Here is a 5,762-nt window from a genome sequence, read left to right as displayed (position 1 = left end):
TGTCTTTATATTCCCAGCATAGTCCCTTGAACATAGTAAGTGCTTAATAAATATTTGCCCTTTAAGGTGGGCTCCTGGACGTGACAAGTTCTAACAGAGCCAATCTTGAGGGGCCTTTCAAGTATGTCCAATTTGCTTAAAATGGAGCCTACTATTTACCCTATCATGTGGGTTGGGTAATCTCTCTTCATTGGCTTCCTGCATCTATAAAACTGGCAAGACTGGGTCAATCACCTTTTTTGTCTGTGCTCATTTCCAGGGTGAATGCCATGAACTGAACCATTAATAGGGGAAGACAAGTCCTTCCTCTGCTCCCTTTTACTCCAGCTTAAAGAAATGGTTCTCGTGATGCTTGTTTCTATTCTGTTTTGTTTCTCTGTCTGTTTCAGATGCTAGATGTGATCTTCATGGAACTGGGAGTGCAAGCCATGATGATCCTGGAGCCAGGAATGCAGGTGTGGTGGTGCAACCAGCCATCCCAGGATGGAAATCCTGAGAAGCCGGAGGACCTGGGATTTGAGATCAAGGAGGGTTTTGGACATAGAACTATGACTGTGCTCTATAAGAACTGAGCTAAGCTGTGAACCTAATTCCTTTCCCCTCCCCAGAGACTGAGGGTGATTGTCTAAGAAAGCGATGATGAGAACATTAATAATGTAGCTTAAACTTAAGCGTATCATATCTCTCTATCTATCTCTTTCCCTATCTCTGTCTCTGTCTCTGTCTCTATGTCTCCCCCAGAAAGCAGGTTGTTAAAATTTACTGGCACACCACTGGTTTGATGAATGTTGATATGAAGGAGGGCCAAAGAGAACAGACCTACCACAAAGTAATTTTACTGAAAGTGGCAGGCCTGCCCTCAAGTGATTATGATCCTTACCCTCACCAGGAAGCATGGCAATGCAACCATGTAAGTGGTGGTCATATGTGACAGTGCCATGCTGAATATGGCCACCTAAATAAATATATATATACACATACACACACATACATACATATATATATATATATATACGTACACACACACACATATATATAAACATATATATAAACACACATATATAAAAACACACACACACACATATATATATATATATATATATATATATATAAACATGTTGTTCAGTTGTATCCACCTCTTTGTGGCCCCACTTGCGGTTTTCTCAGCAAAGATACTGGAGTGATTTTCCACTTCCTTCTCCAACTCATTTTACAGATGAGGTAACTGAGGTAAACAGGATTAAGTGACTTGGCCCAGGGTCACACAGCTAGTAAGTGACTGAGATCAGATCATATTTGAACTTAGGAAGATGAATCTTTATGACTAAAGATCAGCACTCTATCTACTTTGTCACCCAGTTTCCGTGTGTGTGTGTATGTGTATGTGTGTGTATGTGTATGTGTGTGTGTGTATCAGAATAGTAGTTATCATGGGAAAGAAGGTCATCATCAATTCATGTTGGTGACCCATTTACATTATGCTTATTATGGCTCTGGTGTGCCACCAAAACTTTATTATTTCAAGTCCAGGAAATACAAAATTGACAATAAAATATCAGAGAGATGGGGGGGGGGGGGCGGGGCAGCATAGTATGGTACTAGTGCCAAAGGTACAAAAGGACAAATGGTAAGAAGAAGAGAAACACATCTAGTAGCCAATCAAAAAAAAAATTAAGAGGATGGATAATAATGACTACTTTTAACAAGAGGACAGAAGATCACATTGATCTCTATCTCCTCTATTTCTCCTAAGGATTATTGTAATATGGGGCAGCTAGGTAGCACAGTGGATAAAGCATTGGTCCTAGAGTCATGAGGACCTCAATTCAAATCTCACCTCAGATATGTAGTAGCTGTGTGACTCTAGGCAAGTCACTTAACCCCAATTGCTACTTGACCCAGATGGCTCTGAAGGAGAGAGTGAGGTTGGTGACCTTGCATGGCCCTTCATCATTTAAATCGAATTCAGGGGCAGCTAGGTGGCGCAGTGGATAAAGCACCGGCCCTGGATTCAGAAGTACCTGAGTTCAAATCCAGCCTCAGACACTTAATACTCACTAGCTGTGTGACCCTGGGCAAGTCACTTAACCCCAATTGCCTTACCGAAAAAAAAACAAAAAACAAATAAATCGAATTCATTGCAAGTCATGACATCTGTCATGGTCCCCTTCCAGAACAAAGGACAAACAACAACAACATCATCATCACATAATCCAGCCAGTCCTTCTGTATAGCAGTCTTACTCTGGCTCCCATGTGACTCTTATCCTTCTTTCCCCAGGGGAAGGAAGTCCAGCTCAAATCCCTTTATCTAATTGTTTATCGCATTCTCCTATAAGGTTTCACCAGAGCCAATCCTTCATCAAGGTTCATAGTGGTCTAATCCAAGTGTTACAGAGTTTGAGGCCTTTATTTTTTTTTTGGGGGGGGGGAGGGAGGTGTACTATATTTATTATTTTTTATTCCATCTCTATTGAGAAATGTATTTTGGGCTGCTTTTCACTAGGGTAACTAAAATCCAAGTTTATTATTTATTTTTTTCTTTCTATGACTTAATTTAATTTATTCCTTTAGGGTAAAAACCATTGGAAAATATTGCTGTTCTTTTTTCATTAAAATTTTTATTATCCCTCAGAAAGTTAAGTTTTAACTTTACCAAATACCTTTGAGATCTCAAATAGTTGTTACATGGTTCTTTAACATTTAGCATCCTCAATCCTAGGTTTCTTATTCTATCTTTGTCAGTTTTGTCATATAATCAATAGGGTAAAGAGCACATTATACTCTTACAGAGCAACTGTTTCTCCTATATAAATTCCTTTGTGAACAATTAATACACATGTTACATTCTGTTTTTTCTCAGAATAGGACTTTTTACCTTTTGGCTTATCTGTCTAAATACCTTATGACATTATTAAATACAAAACCTTTACAAAAATAAAAGACAACAGATTAAAATCAGGTTTCATGTTGGCTTAACTTAATTGAACATTTAAAAGAAAGAAGTATTTAAAGGGACCCAAAAAACCAAGTTTAATTAAAAGACAGACCATGAGGGAAAGACTGTGATCAAATAGAAAGCAGGTTCTCTGAGAAAAAGACCAAGATGGTGCAAATAATTTATTTTCTAAAAGGAAAGATCTTTGAGAACTCTGGGATCAGAGTTGTAATTGTTTCATTTAATCAATATCTAGGCATCAAAGGTTTGCTCTGTTATTGAAAAGAAAGGCTACTTCTAAAAAGACAAGAAACATAAAATAGCAAGGGAAAGTCAGTAGACTACATGTCACTTTGGGAAACAGATTAGTGATAGAGAGACAGGAAAGTAGCAAGAGGTCTTGTTCACAGAAACTAAAGGAAGCTTATCAGTAAACCAAGTAAAATGTTCTACATTTACTTAACACTATGGTATCCTATGTAAATTGAAGAGATACAGTATAACAGGGCCTTCTAGAAAGATATGAACTCGAAAGAAAAATGAGCTTAAGTACAAATTATTAAATAATGTTCTTTACTTCATTAGTTTCTTTAAAAGTCTATCCAAATCAATTCCTAGAAACTATTAAAATAAAACAATTTCTTTCAATTACCAAAAGGCAATGTGCTAGTTGCTAAGTTACAAAGACACACCTTAATCTTGACCTGTTAGACTTTGGAGTACTAATATGGGCAGTAGAGCTTAAACAAGAACAGAATAGAGTGACTAGAAGTTGGTCCAGTGCATCAAAATTAAGATCATAACATGTATAGTATAATAATTAAGCTTATTCCTGAAGAAGAGAGGAGAAAGTAGACTTTCCTACCTTCTTTGTAGAGATGGGGAACCATGAGTGGAACCTTGAGTATAGTTAAATTCAACTGATAATGTGGTTAATTTAGCTAAATTGATTTGTGTAATTTAAAATTCTAAATGTGGGTTCTAATCTGTCTCCCCAGTTTTGGGGGGAAACTGACTAAAATCACTGATAAATGAGTTTAGGTTTTTTTAAGGGTTTATTGAAAGATAGTAAAAGAAAAAGACTGAGAACAGATTTCCTATAACCTGGCAATCCTAACCTTCCTAAGCTCCCACTTCTGAAGTCCTCTGCCACCACACCAATCTCTCACACCAAAAAGAGGCCGAGCTCTCTCACCAGCATCTGTTTCCTCCTTCCTGTTCCCCTCCCAGAAATGGGAGGTTCTTCAAGCTGATTGACTAGTGTCATTTTTTAGCTTCGGAGAACAATTACTTTCTTAAGTACCCTTAAGTACCAGCCAGGGAAGTAAGCCAGTCAGCAGTCAGTCACCTTATTCAATTCAATCAGTTTAAACCAGTCTCCAGATGGGCCCCCTGAGTATCTGCTAAATCTCATCTATCACATTCCATTATCTTGACACAGCTTCCTCCACTTTTTCTTTTTAAAAAATGCTTTAAATAATGTTCCCTTAAGGCTCTCTCTCTCTCTCATATCCATATTTGAATTCATAGATTGGATCCCCCAGTTAGTGGTGGCTGTGACCAAAGTTCAAAGATACTCTGTGGGTCTACAGGACTAAAAATTACTTACAGTCCTATACTACTAAGCTTCCCTTTCATAGTCAAAGTAGGCACAATTTGCCCAAAGCTAAGATGGTGAAATAATAAAAGTAACTATAAAACACTCCCTCTTCCTTCCTCCCTCTTCCCCAACCCTCATGAATCTAGAATATACTCCACAAAAACACAACATATTCACACTGCCTGGCACCTAGTAGGCACTTAATATTTATTGACTGACTAGGAAGATTCTGGGCACACACATAGAGTACCATGGCAATGAGGTATACACAGGGGACACAAATGACCAAGGCAACTCACACCTTTAGGGGCCCAATGTCCTTTCTCTTCCCATGTTGTCCTTAACTTTGCTTCATTCTGGGTTCAGCACCTCTGCTAAATAGGTTAATCAGCTGGCTCCCCTGCAACTAGATTCTCAACTGCCCAGGCTTATTCTCAAATGAATTAAGCATTTTGCTGCCAAGAATCACATAGATTCCTTGGAGCCACCTCCACTCAACTATCTTTACTTTCTGGACCTTCTCCCTTCGGAAAGTATCTCCTAGTTATTAAGCCACTATATTACCAGACATCATTGATGAATGGAATGGAAATGAAAAAGAAAAATCCACTCTCCATCGCCACCACAAAAGGTGAAGAGAAATTTTCCCTTGGGAGTCTGGCTCTTCCTTCATATCTGGCCCTTGTCTTTGCTTCCAGTAGTCTCACTCACAAAGTCCTACTTCTTCAACTAGGGCTAAATACCATCAGGAACAAGAAAAATCTTTGTGCAGCCCACAGAAGGCTGTCACCAAATGAAATAACATATGTAAACTATTTTGGAAACATTAAAGCTCTACATAAATGCTAGATATCATTTTCATCATAATTGTTATGGAAAATATGGATAAATGTACACTAGATAAATTGGCTAGATACATTTGGATGGATTAAGAACTGTTTGAATGGATCAGCCAAAAGAGTAGCCATTCCATGACAGGTTAGAAAGAGGTCTCTGATGGAGGGCCTCATGGATTTGTGCTTGTTCCTGAAGTGTTTAGGTATAAATGGCATATTTGTCAAGTATTCAGATAACAGAGAGGTGACTAACATATTGTATAACATAAACAGGATCCAAAACAATTTTTACAAGTTAGAACACTCTGCCAGACCTAAAAATAAAAGCCAATTTTCTATGTATAATACTAAGGAGGTATATAGTCTGATAGCAGCCTATCTGAAACATA

This window comes from Dromiciops gliroides, chromosome 3 (assembly GCF_019393635.1).
Source record: "Dromiciops gliroides isolate mDroGli1 chromosome 3, mDroGli1.pri, whole genome shotgun sequence".
NCBI classification, from domain to species: Eukaryota; Metazoa; Chordata; class Mammalia; order Microbiotheria; family Microbiotheriidae; genus Dromiciops; species Dromiciops gliroides.
Note: the sequence above shows the minus strand (reverse complement) of the source record.